At 40.6% G+C, this 18,064-nt stretch overlaps 1 long non-coding RNA gene across 1 annotated transcript; it reads left to right on the top strand.

The window, feature by feature from the left end:
* Positions 1–930: 930 nt before the first annotated feature.
* On the top strand, positions 931–8,836 carry LOC120310960. Its single transcript, XR_005557498.1, has 3 exons — positions 931–1,132; positions 2,510–2,939; positions 8,171–8,836. It is a non-coding gene; the product is annotated as an uncharacterized LOC120310960 (long non-coding RNA).
* Positions 8,837–18,064: the final 9,228 nt, after the last annotated feature.

Below are 18,064 nucleotides of genomic sequence, written 5' to 3' on the forward strand. Positions count from 1 at the left end.
TACTTCAGAAATGCTATAAAATGTATGCAGCCATACATTTTAAGGCAATTTTCTAAAAAAAATAAAAAACAACCTTTGATTATCTGTTGCTCCTCCTATTTGGAGAATTAAACATCAGTCTGGCTACCAAGCACAAGCAGCCTGCTTTGCAAGTCTGGGAGGCATTGGTTTATAGGAAGTGGTTTTGTCTAGATTTTCAGATTCATTTTGCTACGGAACATTGCATGTCACAAAGTGATAGAGCTGTCTATAGTTTGTGAAAGAAGGAAAGAAAATTGAATTATGGCCTGCCATAGAAATGATTTATTACAGTAGGAAAAAAAGTTCCTTGGTACTTCAGGGAAAACCTGAACACATCAGCATACAGACTAAGGGATAGTACAAGGAAAATATAGAGGATTTTATATTGGACGTTATTCCCTGTCACAGACCCAGTTCTGACTGGGGTTTTCAACTTAGTTTATGTTTTTTGAATCTAACAGCTGTAAGAATCTGATTTAAAAGGCCCAATACAAGTGTTAGAGTAAACAAACTATTAGTATTTGTATACATACCAATTCCTTGTTTAGCAATCAAGTTACATTCCAATGACCAGATCATTAAACAAATTGGCCACTGAGGGGAGAAAGGGAAAGAGTGAGATGGGGGTAGGGTCACTGGTTGCTACTGCCTCATTCAGATAAAGTACAGCTTTATTTTATACAGCTATGTCTATAATCCTCTCATTCCAGCATGGCATTTGTTTGTAAAGAATTTTTTAATTATTTATTAATATTGTATTTGTGAGTGGTTTCCAAAGAAGGTAGTTGCTAAACAAGGAGTGGGTCTTTATCTTAAAGTCAATCCTGCTTTTCTTATTTGTTTTGAAATGCCTCTCTCTTAACCCTAGATCTATATATTGCTAGCTGAGCTAGATTAATGAAGTTGCTGTAGAGATAGCCCCAAGCCAATTAGCTTGGTGGTGAAATCAGTCATTCCAATTGTTTCGAATAAGAAGACTCTTGACTAGCACAGATGGGAAAGGTCTTTATCTGGGCCTATCGAAGATGTGAACTGAAAATTCAGAAAACATTTATGAACCTTTGGTAGGATTTGAGCTCTTTTTCTTAAGTGTAATTGGAATGGCAGACTGGTAAGTGTGTGTAAATCTGCTTCATGTTATTTTCTGTGTTTGAGGGCTGGATTCTAGTTCAGCAGATTTTTTTAATGCAGTATCCAGGTGTGAATCTTCAAGAGTTCAAGAGTATTTCTGTTTTTACTAATTTACAAGCTTTCTGGGCTCTCATCTTTTTCTTCCTTTCTCCTCCTGTGCTTTGAACTACACATTTTTCTTTCTTTTCTCTAAAAGAAAAAAAAAATCCTACAAACTCCCAGTGGCACAGAATTTCTGCAAACACTGCTTTTCCTTTGCAGTGCTTCCTCGAATAACCATGTAAGTAGATGATATTGTGTGTTTGCAGGATCAGTCTAAGAAGTGCTGCAGAGAATGAGTATCTTAAGGGCCCGTTTCGTTCTAAGTGTTTGTGTAGATATACTCATGTGCAAACAGGAAGGAAAATCTGGTGCTACTTTGTAGACTTTTTTTTTTAAAAAAAACTGGCCTTTTTTTTTGGTGGAAGGATGAAAGATGCTAGCCATAGTTTATTTTTATTCTATCCTTGAGAACAAAAATCTCAAGAAAAAAGATCCATGATGAAATTACTTTGTAGCATCATTGATATGCTGAATGTTGATCAATGATTGTGCATGAACAGTGGGGGAACATCATGGCAGAAGGCTATCTCCCCCATCTTTCTGTCTTCAGAGATATTATTGTATGCCTGTAGAGAATGCTTGCTGAGCATCATCACTCTTGATGAGATAGGATGAGAGGGAACTCGGAGGTGAGCATTCTCTGCAGAAGCTTCCCTTCTGTACAGTGTCCTCCCATCAGATCAAACTATGTATACCTTTTTAAAATGTTTAATAAACTTTTTAAAAACATAGCTAATCCAACATGCCTTTGGGAAATGATGCAGGAGTATTTGAATGTGCAATGAATTTTCTTTCTGACTGATGATATATATATACTGCTCAAAAAAATAAAGGGAACACAAACATATAGGATCCTATACATTTGTGTTCCCTTTATTTTTTTGAGCAGTATATATAGGATGATTGCTGATTATATTTTTATTGATGTACGGATAATTTTTGTCTCATCTATAATTGTGCACTTATATTCTGCTGCTTATTGGCTGCTTGGAGTTGGAATGATTGAAGCAGCATAAAATAATTTGTAATAATTTTAAAAAGTTCCCAAACTGCAAAAATGAAAAGCAACCTCAAATCCCCCTTTCTGCAGGTCTTTTTTTCCCCAGAATTTCTGATTGTACACAAATGCAGCCAAGAATGGCTTTTCTGTTCCTAATTTCTAGCTTCCCCAGCAAGTTTGTTTACAATGTGATGTTTTCTTAATTACATGGCACATATTACCTAGCAGCATGCCAATAATGAAAATTCTCTACAGGCACCTTCTCATGGGGTTGAATTGAAGTAGGTCACCCTGTCATATTCCACATGGAAATAATTATCATCTAAAACATGTCCAGCAGGAACAGAAGTTCTCATTGGTTGCTGTAGAGAACAATCGACAACAACAACACCCCCATTATGTATATTCTCTTTTGACACACATCATGAGAATCACCAAGGCAGCAGATGGTCCACGCACCAATTCCTCCAGCGTCAAAACATTTCTGTACTTGTTGTCAGGACCTTAAACTGCACCCTGTTCTGTTTGATTATTTTCAAAGTCTGAGCTGGCCACAGGGGTTCAGATGAGAAAGATTTGCAAATCAGGAGGAAAAGATGAAAGCAGAAATGAAAAGCCAAACAACGACATTGGAGAGAAAAACCTATGAAAAAGCCCAACACTGGCTTAATGGTCCTCTTTGATTGTAAGTGTGGTGCATTCCTAGTTGCTCTAAGTAGAAGGCAATGTTTTCAGTAGTAGTCAATTAATTAAGGCCTCTGTATTAAATATTATCCGGGTTGTTTCCTTTAAAAAAACAAGAACTCAAGTTCAACTGCAGGTTATACCTTGTTATAGAAGTATGCAAAGGTAACATCAAAGGTGTTGGGAAAAGCAAAGCAGTTTTCATGTCTCAGAGATTAACTGCAGATACCCAGAGGGTGCTGAGCCCAAATCATTTCTAAATAACCTCATTCAGTTCCAGATTAAGGATCATCAGGCCAAACAACACTTCCTTTAACTTCCTCTAATACTCTTTCTGGTGGTCATCTGTCCCATGCAATTTTGGATACCACTTAAAGTCAGCATCTGCATTTTATTCTCCTCCCCCATATTTCTTCATCCCAATTCCAATCCCTGCTGTATTTTGAAAGCACAGCACAGACACTCAAGTTGCTACAATGGAAGGGAACTGAAGAAAGGGCACAAAATGACATGTTTTATTGCTCTAATTACTATATGCTTCTGTCAGGGGTGATGACTCAGACAAAGCAGTGCGGTTTGATTGGATATGGATTCACACTCAAAGAAAAGCCATTCCGAGCAAGATTAAAATTCATGCAGTAATGAGAAGCTTTGTGTTAGCTTCTTTACAATACTATTAAACACTGGATACCATGGCTTCTAAAACAGTTTCTTCTCAATATTCTTTCCTCATGCAAATGACAAGTCTTTGTGTTCCAGCAATTCTAATTCCTTTATCTTTAGTCTTGCATTTCTGTGTTTTGTGGGTATGTATATTTTTTGCCCTTTTATCCTCAAAAACCTTGACAGTGTAAGTGATTAAAATAATAAGCTTGGAGAAAAACACAATTTCAGGAAAAATAATGTTTAAGCTTATTGGATTCATACGGTTATTGCTTTTTTTGAAGCTATGCATACATTAAGTCCATATTTAGTTGAATGATAGCTACAGTAGACTTGGGGCTTATCTCTGCAATCGATATAGCATGGACTAAGGGCAGAAAATTCCTCCCCTGTCTACTTCCAAGAAGGCAATCTCTGTTCATCTTTTCTTACTAGAGATAAAAGTGTTTTCTGTCCTAGGTTGGCACAGGCAGTGCTGCTCATAGAGCTGCTGCATTTCATTTCATTGTAGCCCTGGTCCTGTGCAGCACTGGAACTATATAAGTAAAATTCATGAGCAGCAAAGTAATGCGGAATAAGTTTAGGAACAGCGGGTTTACTGTCTGGAAATGTTATGTCTTCATATTTGACAGGTTCAACAATAGAAAGGTGAACTCTCCACCATTCTTTATTATTATTTTTTAACCAGTAAAATTGACAAGTCTTCTGCTAGTTTCCCCCTCTAGTGCAAGTGACAAGAAAGATTTTTGACTTATCAATGGACATGTTGCTGAGGGAGTCAGCAAGGAAGCTGTCAGAGGTAATCAATAGAAACCAACATTATTGGATCAATGATTCTACCAAGGACTTTCAAGGACAAGAAAGATACCAACACAGTCCTTACAGAGATGGGAGAGCCACATAAAAGGGGCAATCCACCAATCAGGGGTTGTGTTGAATGTAGTCTGGAGACGACATCTGGCCACCATCATAGTCAAAGTAAGCAAAGGGATTTCTTAGACTGTCATCATTTCCAGCCAGTTTAGACATGAGAGATAAGCAGTTGAAGGATAGAAATATCTCCTAAATAGTTTTATAAGCTAGAAAAGAATGAGGGAAATGGGAAAATAGTTCTTAAAAGCCTAATTTCCTTCCTTTCTCTTGCAATGATTATTGGTCTTCTATTCCTCACTACTGAATAATTACCACTCAAGATTCCTTTCTATTTTCTAGAGATGGACTGAAGTGGGAAGTTTGTGATGGAAAAACGTAACAATTCTTCTTGGGAGGACAGATTGGAGAGTCAAATTGTCAGAGGACAGACTGGAGTGATTGGGTTAGTGGCAGCCTAACCTAAATATGCCCCCTCTTGATGGGAAGCTTTGCTAATGGCGGTTGCCACACAAACAAAAAAGGCCAAATTTGATGCCATTGAAACTGCTGTATTACAGTTAACATGCTATTTAAATCAGGGGTCTTCAAACTTGTCCCTTTCATGACTTGTGGACTTCAACTCCCAGAATTCCTCAGCCAGGCATGCTGGCTGAGGAATTCTGGGAGTTTAAGTCCACAAGTCATGAAAGGGACAAGTTTGAAGACCCCCAATTTAAATCTTTGTATTTCTCCCATGATCTTCAAGGAGGGGGGGAAATCCCTGAAGTTGCAGTTTGCATTTCAAGGGAAACTACTCTCCCCTCTCTTTGTTGTGTAGCAGCTGCTTATATTTCCCTGCAGCTCCTGCTTACATAACAAAACCTGCATTGTTAATTGCAGCAGTGTGACCTGGGGGCCTCGAAATGGAGCCACGGATGGGGAGCCTGAAGCTCTAGTAAACATTGCTATTATAAATATTGCTGTGCCAAACAGTAATTCTACTACAGCAGCTCCTCTTTGTGGGGGAAGAAATTGATCTCTAGGCTGAATGAGTGTAGAAAGACAGGTGTACAAATCCTGTTTGGAATTCAAGAAGAAGGGCAGGAGAGAAGACCTTATCTTTCCAACAGCCAATGTTCTTATTTTAAAGCCTTCACACAAAGGGCTTTCTGTCCCCATATAATTTTTCCCCTTTCTTATAATAATTATTTCACTTTGCAAAGGTCAGGGACTGAACAAGGTGATCTGGTCATATCATGACTGTAAAAAAGAAAAGAAAGAAGATAGAGGCAAGGAACCCTCACGCTGCTCCCATTACACACAGAGGAACTTTTTCAAAGTAAAAAAAGATATACCCACTGAAGAGAGACCTTATTTTTCCTTCTTTACTTAAAAAAAAAAAAAGACCTTCACAACACTTGAAGCAGCAGGAGAGTTCACTGTCTTCATATATTTTTTATTGCTTATAAGCATCATTTGACCGCATAATGGTCAGGTGAAGACACAACATAGCAGGACTAGACTCAAGATTGTTGGATCCAAAAGCCTAAATGAGCTCCCAGGACAATTGTCAGCTTTATTGGCTAGGAATCTCAACCAAATAAGTTTGTTCTACTTTTTTGTAAAACTACTTTGACAGAATCTTGCAAGTCTGAAAGTACTTCTTTCCCCAGTTTTCTTTGCAACCCAAGAAACTAGGAAGGGTCCCTTCTGAGGCTCTTGCCCTGCCAATTATCCATGGTGGGTTATACGGTCTCTTATCAGACTGTTCCCTTGGCTGCATCTCTTGGCCTAGTCTCCCAAGGACTCTTTCCCACAGACCTATCCAACAATTCAGAGTGTAATTAATTCCAGGTTGCCCTGATTTCAGAAGCAGACTTCGGACCCTGCACCTTTTATTCTTCCTAGCCTTAGAGTGGTCCTTGAGATCATCTGAGAGTTGAGATTCCTATTCTTACATTATTTCTGCAATTTCTAGACCATATAGGAATCTCAAATTCTGAAAAAAAAAATCGGAGGCTTTGCTTCAGATCAGGAAAAAACAGAGCTGGAGTTACAGTAAGAGACTCCAGTTTTTTCATCTATTTTTAATGCCTCAGTTAGGCACTGACATATTTATGAACCACAGTTCTTAGAGCAGTGTTTCTCAACCTTGGCAATTTTAAGATGTCTGGATTTCAACTCCCAGAATTTTCCAGCCAGCATGAATTCTAGGAGTTGAAGTTCAGACATCTTAAAATTGCCAAGGTCGAGAAACACTGCCTAAGACTACTGCTTAATTCAACCTGTCATTTTAAGATCTGAACAGTTTGGCTAGATATTTTTTTAAATTATTGTTCAAAATGGATGCCAATGAATAGCCGGTCTTCTCCAGAAATTCAATCAGATTCAAATTCAATCACACTATCTTTAGCAGAAGAAGATGGAAACCAAAATTATGCTGCTTTGGATATACATAAGCTTGTTCTTTGTTTTTCCACTTAAAATAACCAAGTTGACTATCTGGCCTCTAAAAAAGGTGTTGTGAACTCTTGCTATGTTTTGTACACAGTTTGCTTACTAACTTTGAAAGAGGCAGAAGAAAATTTCCCTTGCGGGAAACAATGATTCCTACAAATGTTGGGTTCTAGATTAGACACAGTATAATTAATGTGATCAAAGGAAGAAATGATGAATACACAGAGATATTTATTACCTAAAGTAAAATAATGTAATTATATTAAATGAAATTAAATTTAATTTTTTTGGCCTAGCATGCCTTCTCTTTGGAAGTGATTATATGTCATGCCACAGAACATTTGGGCTAAGGCTGTTTATGTTATTAAAAACAAAACAGAACAAAACCCTATCCAATTTAAATAGTATTTGTTTGGTTTTGAACTAAAACAGATTATATGCTGGAAAGAGCAGAATTTAAAGTGAAGAATAATGCTGCTTTGATCCTCTTTATGGAGTGATAATGCTCAGTGGAAGACTTCACTTCTTCATCAGAAGAAATCTGGTTATTTGAAAGCTATCTTTAGAATCTTTGATTAGTATTTTTGTTCTTGTCATGAAAGAATAGTTGAAATGCTTCTGAAAAAAACCCACAATTTTCTGGAATACATTTGAAAATTTAACAATAGGTGATGATCTTGGAGAAGCTGGATATCTCAAAAGCCCAACTCAACCCTAAAACTTTTTACTTCAGTTTACTTGTGGTTCAGTTTCAATTAACAGTCAACAACAAAATACAGAAAAGCTGCGGCAGCTTTCTTTTGCCTTTGTTTTTCAAAGTTTTTTTTAAATTGCATAAATACATCTCAAGACAGCCCCCCCATTTTCTAAAAATATGGTACCTTAAGAGCTGTTGAAAAGTATTCAACATAATAAAAACAATATAAGCATCTCTTGCTTATTACAATAGCATAGCTTGTGGCAAGTTGATGTTTTACTAATTCTGTAGCCAGTAGATTATTTTTTATTGTTTTCTTCCTTTCATGTTGTTATCATGATGGTTCTAGTTGTGTCATTGCAGCCAACATTTTAGCAATATGCTAGTTGACTGCCTTTAACCCGTGTGGCTGAGTGATTTTTATTCCTTTGACTTTTAATATTTTTATGGTGTACAAAGCTTTAAGATTGTCTCTGAAAGTGAGCTAGTCTACAACTGGGCATTATTGTTTTTTTTTTAAAGAAAAAATATATAAAGTTTATGCTCTTCTTTCCTGACAACAGATTTATGAGTTTCTCCAGCACCGAAAGTAAATATTTTAAATGACTTAGCAGGCAGCTGCCTGTTGAACTTCGGAACAAGCTATTCTTAGGAGCAAAAATAATGAAGTTTGTCTTGTAGACTACAACTGAAGGATTGGAAATTTCTAAAGGACAAAGAAAACAACTGCCTAAAAATTGGAGTCTGATATGAAAATCTAAATTGAGCTTTCCATTCTGAGATCACTGATTTTTGTGGCTTCCAAATGACAATCAGATTAATAAAAGCAGATTAAGATTACCAAGAAATGAACTTTGAAATGAAAAAATATAAAAATAATCAAGGACATTCCTGATCCACATAGGAATGAGCTTCATTGCATCATAAAATAAACTTTTAGCACTTGAAACATTGGTTACCAGAACTTCCTTTAAGGCTCAGAAAATCGTCAATGTCAAATACATTTGCAAGATTTTGTTTCCCATTCTGGGGTAAATACATTCAGTACATTTACATACATATCAATATTGTCAGAATTTAGACAGTTTTTCCCAATTTTGCCTGGTTGCAGTAGCTGTTCATCCTGGGACTATCTGGAGAACATGATTTGAGAAAGATTAATATGAGTTTAGGAGCTCAAGAATACCTGAAAGTTCTGAATTGTTTATAGAATTTTATATGCATACTTGATTGATTAAATCAGTTACATTTTGTAATTCTTGAAAACTCACTTAAATTAATGCTTATAGAAATTCCAATAAAGCAAGCAATACAAAAACCACTCTCTATCTAATCCAGTGGTGGTGAACCTATGGCACGGGTGCCAGAGGCGGCACTCAGAGCCCTCTTTGTGGGCATGCGCGCCGTTGTCCCAGTCCCAGGCCTTCAGTTGGGTTTTATAAAACCTTTTCACTTTAGGCTTCCGCTGCCGTGTGCAAAAAAAAAAAAAGCTTCAATCAGTCAATTTCAAATTCTCGCAGGGGAAAAAAAGATCTTGCAAAGTTGGAATTGATTGATTGAACTTTTTAGTCCCATCCAGTCTGCCGTTACCACCACAGCCACGCCCACCCAATGGGCCACACCCAGCCAATGGCCACACCCACCCAGCACCCAACGATGCATAAATGGGTTTTGGGTTGCAGTTTGGGCACTCAGTCTCTAAAAGGTTCGCCTTCACTGATCTAATCCATTTTTTCGTTTGACTGACAGAAAAAAAACACAATAGAACTTCAAGTATACATCTTCAAGTATTTCTCAAAGCTTGAAGCTAAGTTTTTGCCAAGTAGATCCTGTTAACTAGTGAAGAGGGATTGAAGACACTATATTTTCAAATTAATTATTACAACCTCAGGGAATGTTATTCTACCTTCTATGGATTTGTATGTTGCTCCGTAAATAAGCAAAGTTCTACCAGGTAAGAATATATAGTCTGTTATGTCCTGAGCCTTGCAAGCGGGCTCGGGGCGTTGCAGGCGGTCCCGGACAGGTGCAAGCTGCCCAGGACCAGACAGGCTGTCGCCAGTGCTTGTGCGCATGCGCAAGTGCTGGCGCACAAAAAGTAACACATTGACCCGGGAGAGTCCTATAAAAGGAGGCTGCGAGGTGTGGGCTTTTGCCGCCATATACCAATGTAAGCTGAACTGAAGAATAAAGGTTTCCTGAGAACTACAACTGCTTCTCGTGTTGTACCATTTCGCGACGGACTCAACACTGGCAACGAAGGTGGGATTGCCTTACATCGGAAAAGCGAAGGTGTAAGCTTACCCGAGTGAGTCCGGAGCGGCAGGAACGGTGTTGACTCGGCAGCTACCCGCCAATCCATCGTGCATTCGGGGGTAGGCTGGCTGATAGACCCTTCCTGATACGAAATGGCGAAGATTGGAAGGCTTTCGGAATTCGACGTCTCACACCCAGAGAGGTGGGAGTCCTATGCAGCCAGGGTGGAAAACTACCTCAAAGTGAACCAGGTGAGGGAAGAGAGCTTGAAGGCTGCCACCCTGCTGTGCGTTTGCGGTCAAGACGCATTCAAAATAGCTGAGAACCTCGCAGCACCTGTTCCTTTAGAGTCTGTCAGCTACGCAGATCTAAAAAAGTTACTGAAGGAGCACTTCCAACCTAAGACGTCCGTCATCGCGTGGCGCCACACCTTCGAGCAGAGGGATCAACGACCCGGGGAATCGGCCAAGGAGTACATTGCCGCACTGAGGAAAGCCGCCAAACATTGCGAGTTCAAGGACCTCAAAGAACGACTGAGGGACCGATTTGTGTGTGGGCTAAGGCATCGAAAGTTGCAACAGAGACTTTTCGCCAAGGAGGACTTGTCTTTCCAAGATGCCTTGAGAGAGGTCACCGCAGAAGAAACAGCGGGCGGTGCCATCAAGAACATGCGGCCGATCAGAAACAGTCCAGATGCTGCATCCGTGCACCAGGAAGAAGTCCAAAGAAACTCCGAGGAGGATCCGGACGAGGAAGTGGACCGTCTCCACCCCACAAAGGAAGGAAAACCAAGAGAAGCTCTTCAGATCTCCCCAAGTGCATCGGTTGTGGAGGTCGCCACAAGAGAGCCGACTGCAAGTTCCGCTCCGCTATCTGCCGGGCATGCGGAAAACAAGGACACATTGCAGCTGTGTGCCTGGGCCGTCAGAAGGGTACAACCTCAGGAAGAATTGCGCCTGAAAGGTACCAAGGTCCCCAGCCAGAATAGGGTGGGGTTTTGTGCTTCGCGAAGAAGCATCTACAGGACAGGCACACACAAGCCCATTAAGAAAAAGCTGTCACTTAAGGTGAAGCTACAAGGGGTTCCATTAACTATGGAACTGGACACGGAGTCTGCACTTTCGATCATTTCTATGCACACATTTAGGAAGATTTGTTCCGGCAGCGGAACCCAGGCCAAGTTGAGGCCTTCTGACATTGTGCTAATGGATTTTCAAAACTCCAGAGTGTTTGTTAAGGGGGAGGCCACCCTTAACGTACAGTATAAGGATTTTGAGGGTCCACTAGACCTACTAGTAGTAGAGGGTGAACGAACGAGTCTCATAGGACTTGAGTGGTTTGAGGCCTTGGGGATACACGTCACAGGGCTCAACAGCCTACAAACATTCGACCTACAGGAAGTCTGCAAAGAATTTGCAGACGTTTTCAGCCTCCAGCTGGGCACATACAAAGGACCCCCTGTGTCATTAAAGTTAGACCCCACGGTCACTCCCATTAGAATTAAAGCAAGAAGGGTCCCTTTTGCTTTAAAGAGTAAAATTGACACTGAGTTGGACAAACTGATCCAACAAGGAATTCTAGAACCTGTTGACTCCAGTCCATGGGAGACCCCTATTGTCACGCCTCTTAAGGCAAATGGGGACATTCGCATCTGTGCTGATTACAAATGCACTCTAAATAAAGCATTGCAGCAACATGCCTATCCTGTTCCTGTGGTCAGTCATATCCTGGCCTCCCTCAAGGGGGGGGTGCGTTTTTGCAAAGCTTGACCTAGCTCAAGCATATCAACAGCTGCCTGTTGATGATGACGCTGCTATAGCTCAGACTATTGTGACCCACAGAGAGGCTTTCAAGGTAAAGAGACTTCAATTTGGAGTAAATGTCGCTCCTGGGATTTTCCAAAGCGTAATGGAAAACGCACTACGGGGTATACCAGGGGTTTGCCCCTATTTTGATGATGTCTTAATTGCAGGAGACTCCACACACATTCTAGCTGAAAGGCTAAGGGCTGTCCTGTTAAGGTTCAGGAAAACAGGACTCAAACTCAAGAAGGACAAATGTAAAATTGGGGTACCTTCTACTGAGTTTCTGGGATTCAAAATTGATGCTGCTGGGATTCATCCTGCTGAATCCCAACTAAAAGCCATTATGCAAGCCCCTAGGCCAAAGTCTAAGGCCAAACTGCAGGCTTTTCTGGGCCTTCTGAATTTCTACAATTCCTTTCTTCCACGTAAGGCTAGTGTATCTGAGCCTCTTCACAGGCTATTAGATAAACAGGCAGTGTGGCAGTGGTCACAAACACATGAGGCTAGTTTCAATGAGGTCAAGGCCTTACTCACTTCTAACAGTGTACTTGCACACTTCAATGAGTCCCTTCCTGTGTGCATCGCTTGTGATGCTTCCCCTTATGGGGTGGGTGCTGTACTGAGCCACCTCAGGGCTGATGGAACTCAGGTTCCTGTTGAATATTACTCCAGGACATTGTCTGCAGCTGAGCGCAACTGTGCTCAAATAGACAGGGAGGCCTTAGCTGTTGTTTCTGGAATTAAAAAAATTCCATGATTTTTTATATGGTAGGCAATTCATGGTCTTCACTGACCATAAGCCTTTGCTGGGACTGTTTACCACACGTAAACAAACTCCCCAAATCATCTCTCCCAGGATGCTCAGGTGGTCTATCTTTTTGTCTGCATATGATTTTTCCCTACTTCACAAGCCTGGGAAGGAAATGGGCCATGCTGATGGCCTCAGTAGATTACCCCTGCCAGAAATAGAGGCTGACCCCGCACCAGCCATCAATATTCTCTCCATTCAAGCTTTGCCCGAGTCCCCCCTGAATGCCAGGGATGTAGCCGCTGAATCAGGCACAGATCACACACTTTCACGTGTCCTTTCTTGGGTTTTGTCTGGAAGGCCTGAGCACTGTCCTAGTCCTGAGTTTCAGAGTTTCTGGTCTAAAAGGAACGAGTTGTCCACCTCTCAGGGTTGTCTGCTTTGGGGAAGCAGGGTTGTCATTCCCACCTCAATGAGGACTAGGGTCTTAGATTCCTTCCACGAGGGTCATCCTGGCATTGTTCGTATGAAGGCTCTTGCACGCAGCCACTTGTAGTGGCCAGGGGTAGACAAAGACATAGAAGCTAAGGTGCATGCTTGCCACCTTTGTCAACATTCATGCCCTGAAATGCTCCAAGCTCCTGTGCATAGATGGGAGGAAACACAGTCTCCATGGTCTAGGGTGCACATTGACTACGCTGGGCCCTTTCAGGGTCAATTCTTCTTGGTCCTCGTTGACAGCCATTCAAAATGGCTTGAGGTTGTACCTGTCTCTTCCACCACCACTGCAAAGACTATTCAGGTACTGAGGGGGATTTTTGCTGCACACGGGCTCCCAGACGTCATTGTGTCTGACAACGGCCCTCAATTCACTTCCTCCAAATTCCAAGCTTTCTTGCAGGCTAACATGATTCGTCATGCCACTTCTGCACCTTTCCATCCGTCCACCAACGGTATGGCTGAATGCATGGTTCGCATCACCAAGGACGCCTTGAAGAGGCTCACCTACGGGGACTGGCATCACAGGTTGGCTGACTTCCTCCTTTCTTATCGCACCACACCATCCACTTCTACAGGGAGAAGCCCAGCTGAACTTCGTTGGGGGCGCAAACTGACTACCAAGCTTGACCGGTTGCATCCGGACAGACTGCCTCCTTCTGTCTCACACCCCAGGGCACCTAGGCAACTACTTGTGGGTGCCCCGGTTTGGACTCGTAATTACGGGCCTGCTCATACATGGGTCCCCGCATCTATATCCAGGGTCACAGGTCCTCTATCCTACGAGGTATCCCTGGACAACAGTCGTGTCCTGCGTCGGCACATTGACCAACTTCGCCCTAGACGGGACCTTCCCGCTGAGACTCCTGTGTCTTTTCCAGGGGGGAGGGGGAGCCCTTTGGGCAAAGGGAGAGGCATGGAATGCTGCCCTGTACCAATGAGGGAGCCACAAACGGCCCATCCCAAAATTCCGCAATTGCTCCCAACAGGAAGTCATGGAGCCCAACTAGAACCCAGGCATCAATGCCTACTCCAGCCAGGGAGTCACCCCGGGGGCATGATCACTTTTCACCCACATCACTCAGTACTCCAGTCAGAGAGAATACCCGGGAGCATCCCAACAATCCATTCCCTGCAAGAGAGCTGGCACACACTCCTCCTAGTTGGCCTGACTTCAACCCTGTCCCTAGAAGGGGGCAAACACACAGGGAGGTGGTCGAGGAACCAAATCCCGACTACAACACCTCTGACTACACTCAGGGGACAACTGAGTTTTGGGACAGTACTGAAACCCACACAAGCCCGGATACAGAATGGGATTCAGGGGATAGACAGCATCCTGACAGGTCTTGGACGGACCTAGGAGGTTCTACAGAAACGCCCAACAGTGACAGTCACTTAGAAGGGCCAGAGAGCCTACAGCTAGGCGGGACAACCAGGTCATACACTGGAAGAAGCCCTGGCCTGATGAGCCCGGTGGGCAAGCAAGCAGGCCAGGCATTGGAGCACAGTCCTTGGGAATCACCAAGGCATAATGGAGGGAACAGGCACACGTCACCCCTCAGTCAGGAAGTACTTAACAAGCACCCAGAGCTTAGGAGGTCACAGAGAACAAGGAAATCTCCTAAGTACTTAGAGGATTACATAACACTATTGGCTAAACAGAGCCAGTAGAAGGGTAGAAACACTGAGGCAATGAAAATGGGGGAACTCCGAACATGGAGGGGAGCAGAGCATTGTACTAAGAGTGGGTTGTGTGTTATTTGGCATTGGTCGTAGTTTTAGCCTGGGGGAAAGGGGTGTTATGTCCTGAGCCTTGCAAGCGGGCTCGGGGCGTTGCAGGCGGTCCCGGGCAGGTGCAAGCTGCCCGGGACCAGACAGGCTGTCGCCAGTGCTTGTGCACATGCGCAAGTGCTGGCGCGCGAAAAGTAACACATTGACCCGGGAAAGTCCTATAAAAGGAGGCTGCAAGGTGTGGGCTTTTGCCGCCATATTCCAATGTAAGCTGAACTGAAGAATAAAGGTTTCCTGAGAACTACAACTGCTTCTCGTGTCGTACCATTTCGCGACGGACTCAACATAGTCAGTATTTGCTTTTTCATTGAAAATGTTCTGTAGCATCTGAAGTTTTCACTGAGCACATTCAGACAATCATATCTTAGTTTCTTGAACTGAAATTTTCATGAACTATAGACAGTCCTTGAACTTTTCTCTCTGGATGACTGAACTGGTAGCATCAAGGAGCTGTACTTAACCATTGAATTGGAAAATCTTGTTTACATTGAATTGGAAAATCTTTAATAGCTTTTTTAGAATTAAAATGCAGCTAGCTGTAATTATGACACTATATTTGGCTTGTTTGGCTCCATTAGCTATAGTTTGCTATATTGGGCATAATAGGAGGTTGAGATAAATTTTTACTTCTTGATTCTTTTTCTGGTCAAGAAAGTATAGTTAGTCCTCAACTCATTCAGCGAGTGTTCGAAATTATGTTGGTGCTGAAAAAAAAAGTGGAATTAAGACAGGTGGCTGAAGTTATGATTGTTGCAGTAACTCTGCAGTCTTATGATCAAAATTTGGGTGCTTGGCAGTCCACCTGCACTTATGATTGCAGGGGTATTGCATCTCTCCCCACACTATCTCTCTCTCCCCCCCCCATTCTATGCTCTTTTGGTCACCCTGCACAGTGGCATTCAGCAGCAGCAGTGCTGAGGTTGAGGCTGAGCCTGAAATAGAGTCAGTGCCACCACCTTTAGATCTCTACTTCATTCCTATGGTGCCACTGCTACTGCGAAATGCTGCCTCAAGACCCACACCATGCCCACCATGCCAGCACCATTTTTGCAAAGCCCCAAATCCTGCCACTACTTTGCATAAAACAGGATCTGCTGGGCCCCACTTCCCTTTGCTGTTTTTTCTCCAGCTGCTGACAGGTGTGCTTAGCTTATGTGAGGCAGCTGCTGGCTGTGCCAGGCCTCCTTGCACCGTTTTACAAACCAGTGTCCCATTTTGGCAATCCTTTGGAAGCTTCATTCCCCAAATTATGCAATATGTTCTACCATCTTTTAGCAAAGATAGCTTTATGATAGTTGGTCAACACAACTTGGAAAGGAAAGCTTTCTTGCCTTGATGTTTCCCTCCTCCCTCTGTCTTTAAGTTGCTATGGAAATTGCTACATATATGTCACATCAAAGTAAGAATCTTCATAATTATGTGGAGAAATGGAGATACGGTTGACTAATTTTGGCAGCAAGCCACTATTTGGAAGATTTTTTTCAGTATTTTAAATTGTGGTTTTAAGACCTAATTACTTGTTTATCTTCTATGAAATAATGAGGACAATTTCAAATAGTTAAGTGTTTGTCCTGCAATTACTTAAATTTTAAATAATTCTGTATTTTGAATGGTATAACATAGCTGAGTGGGTGATTCTTTATTGTTGGATGTTTCATTAAAAAAAGAGTTGTCATAATTGAGGGATCGGCTAAAAGTGAAAAAAAAATCTATATTCCTTCTGAAAGAGCTAGGCAAAGTTTTAATTTAATTTAATTTTAAAAAAATAATATTGTATAGTTACTATAATTTAACAATTCTGTAACTGTTTCTGTTCAGATTTTAATGCATCTGTCTTCTTTAATTGTGATTGCCTTGTATTATCAATCTTCAAGTCTCAGGTTGCTTTGCATACCTTATTAAACAATGAGATCTAAATTTAATTTGTTGCATTATGTGCTTTTAAGCCTTTTGGCTTAATTTGTGGCCTTGATTAATTATGGCCAGTTAAATAAATTGTGACTTGTACACTGCAGAGCTGTGTTGGAAGATCCATCAGCATTATTTATTAGTGCTAGATTATTTTGTTGTCTATATAAGGAAAAGATAAGTAAAAAGGCTCTACGTGAAAGTTCTGCTTGAGCTTCAGTGCATTTTGTGAATTTAATCTATTTAAAACAAACATTTTCATTTCACTGAATTACTCTTACAAGCTAGATATTACAACTTTCAAGGTGAAGAGAAAAATATGTAAGTGCACGTATAAAAGAATATAGCAAAACAGATAGTAAAGATGATAATAGCAGTTATAATAATTAGAAAAATAAATAAGTCAAATCTAAAATATCATTTGATTAATATATTGCAACATTAAAAACTAAGCACTATGAAACATGTCATTTGCAATTATTAGTCATTTAAAAAACATTTGGTTAATACAATTAAGATCAATGAGGAAAAAAATACAAAATATGTATGATGAATAATACATTAAGAAAATACTATAAATACTATAAATAATACAGTATATAGATTATATTGTATGGATTACAGGATCATAAAAAAGGAGTTTTTATTGTATGTCAAATCTAAATGTAACCTCTAAACCCCAACTTTTAGATGTGGCACAATTCCATGTATAAAATTATAGTCTAAAATGGTTTCAGAAAAGCTTTAATTGTATATCAGATTTATTTTTTTTAATATGCAGTTTTTCTATAGAGAATTTTTTCATAGAGGGATCAAAGGTCTTTTCAAATGAAAAGCAAATACAGTCCTTGCAGCTATTAATACATGCAAAATGCCAGTTCAGCTTATTTTGAGCAAATATATGGCTTAGTAAAATGTAATAAAAATATTTCAGGGTGGAATGGTTTTATCATTCTTTTTTAAAAAAAATCTTGCATTCTACTCTGGAAAAATTTCCAATATTGTTGGGTTTTGCACCATTACCACTGCATATGGAAAAAGGATCCAATGTCTTAATTACATTACTAGCATTTCAAGGAAAAAGACATACTCATTTTAGCAATTTTGAACTGAAGTACCAACAACAAAACATCTTGCATCAATTATCTTTAAGTATACTGTATTTGAAGTAAATTCTTTTGTTCATTGGATTTCCCACTATTCCATCTCGGGAAATGTATTCAAATTTGCATCCATTTATTCATACGATCTTTTGATTGTTTAGATTGAGGTGTACTTCATTAGTTGCTTATAAATTGTGCCTAACAAATGTTCAGTATTATGAATTATAAGATTTTAGAATTTTTTTCAAGGTTCACAATATTTTTCCTTGATTGTATAATTCTTTTATTGCTGTGCTGTTTATTTGAAGGTATTGAAACCAATTAAATATGATAGATTACTGTGTA

The sequence above is a fragment of the Crotalus tigris genome, unplaced genomic scaffold, assembly GCF_016545835.1.
Source record: "Crotalus tigris isolate CLP2741 ecotype Arizona unplaced genomic scaffold, ASM1654583v1 scf7180000018304.516572, whole genome shotgun sequence".
NCBI classification, from domain to species: domain Eukaryota; kingdom Metazoa; phylum Chordata; class Lepidosauria; order Squamata; family Viperidae; genus Crotalus; species Crotalus tigris.